The sequence below is a fragment of the Alligator sinensis genome, unplaced genomic scaffold (assembly GCF_000455745.1).
Source record: "Alligator sinensis unplaced genomic scaffold, ASM45574v1 scaffold717_1, whole genome shotgun sequence".
NCBI lineage: Eukaryota > Metazoa > Chordata > Crocodylia > Alligatoridae > Alligator > Alligator sinensis.
The window spans coordinates 3,366,280-3,368,043 of NW_005841961.1; the positions used below are offsets into that span (position 1 = coordinate 3,366,280).

At 52.4% G+C, this 1,764-nt stretch overlaps 1 protein-coding gene across 1 annotated transcript in view; it reads left to right on the forward strand.

The window, feature by feature from the left end:
• The first annotated feature begins 180 nt into the window (after positions 1 to 180).
• Positions 181 to 1,764, forward strand: part of DECR1 (2,4-dienoyl-CoA reductase 1) — a 35,342-nt gene continuing 33,758 nt past the window's right edge. Inside the window, exon 1 of the mRNA XM_025200244.1 lies at positions 181 to 277. The gene's annotated coding sequence lies outside the window, so the exon portion shown is untranslated. The remainder of the gene's footprint in view (positions 278 to 1,764) is intronic.

The following is a 1,764-nucleotide window of genomic DNA, read 5'->3' on the forward strand; positions in this document are numbered from 1 at the left end:
GGGAGCCCGAGCCACCGCGCACCCGGGTGATCCTGACTGCGCGTGCGCCCGCCGCGCTCGTGGGGCGGGGGCGCCGCCGCGGCGCTGCTGGAAACTCGCGCAGCCCAGCCGGGGGGAGTCCGCCCGACCTGCCCGCCTTCCTGAGCTCCTTGCAGCAGCAGACTCCCCTGGCCTTTTCTGGGCAGTCAGAAAGAGCGGTGGAAACCGCCGTGATGTGAGGGCAGCGCCCCTGCCCGGGAGCCTCCTCAGCCCCTGTGGCGCCTGCATCCCCTTGCAGGTCTTTGAAAACCAACCTGCTCTTTTTTCCCACTTCCAGAGATCAGCGGTGCGCACGTCTGACCCCCGCCTTGCCCTTCCCCTGCCCGAGATCTGACAGCTGAGCTGCCGCAGGGGAAGCAAGGGAGCCATGGCCGCCCATACTTACCTGGCAGGGGAAATATCGTGACCGCTAAGGTGGCTTTCCTAAACCACTTTCTTGGCAGGGGGTAATAGTGAGGCATAGTTAGCCTCCTACTTTCACTTCCAGTGGGAAGATCTTGGCTATACGGGGGCTTTATGGAAATGGGAGACTTCTCCTTAGCTTGCTTCTGCAGCCATATGGCTGAGGGCAAGCAAACCCTAAGCGGCTTGAGGCTGCAAGTAGGATGCCCGCCAAAGGATTTGGAAGCATCTGAAGCCCCAGGTTGGGGTGGAGGATGCTTGCTGGTAGCAGGACCACGTATGGTTCTAGAAAGACTCGGATTTGGAATTGATTCGATTTGGGACAGGAAAAAATTTCCTTAAAAATATATATAGATATATCTATCTATCTGCTGCTTCAATAAAAGGTTGCTATTACTGGCTTAAGATATTGGAGATAGAGTGCCATAGCCTCTGCTGCAGAGGGAGGTAGACCCCACCCCCCCACGGTCCACATCTATCTGACTGTGGGGGAAAATTCCTTCCTGACCCCCCAAGGATCGGTCTGACCCTAAGGGGAAGGGCAAGACCCTCTAGCCAGAGCTCTCTGTCTTTAAGTCCTGGCAGGAGCATTGGTACACCCTAGTCAAAATCCCCAGCCTTGGCTGCAGCCAACCCCCTCTGAGAGAGGCTTCACTCCTGACTTTATTCTCTTTGTTTCTTAATTGACCTTTCCTGCGGTTAGAATGCCATTGTGTCTGGCACGCTGCTTTGCCTTTCCATGCTCTCTAAATTAGATCTTTAGTCCTGGGTCTGGCCCTGTATCAGTTTAGTCTCCTCACTAATGTGCATGGTGACTTACCAGGTCCTGTCCAGAGCCAATATGATGAAAAGCTACAGTTGCTGATGCAGAGATCTTAATTTTGCCTTGTTTTTGTCAGTAGTTTTTTGTAAATCTCACCTCCAGGATCAATTAATCTTACATACAATATTTAAATGCCCACGTGTCCCCTGAAAATTGCTCAAATAGGTATAAAACCATACAATTTATTGGATTTAAGCAAAGAAACAGAAACCATGGTTAGTTTATTTTGTGGCAAATATGAGTACACAAATTTATCAACTTGACAAGGGGCATGTCTACACGTGGCTATTAATGCACAGCAATAAGATCTGGAGCTTATCGCTCCAGGGCTTATTGCTGCCAGCCACACATCAGAATGTGTACCCAGGATCACAGCATGTTGAGTTGGGGTGGAGCAGCCCTGGCTAGCCGGGAGTTCTGGGGGTCAGTCTGCTAGCTCAGGGCTGCTCCCCACAGCTTGGCATGCTGTGGAAGGGCTGACTTGGGCATGAGGATACTTC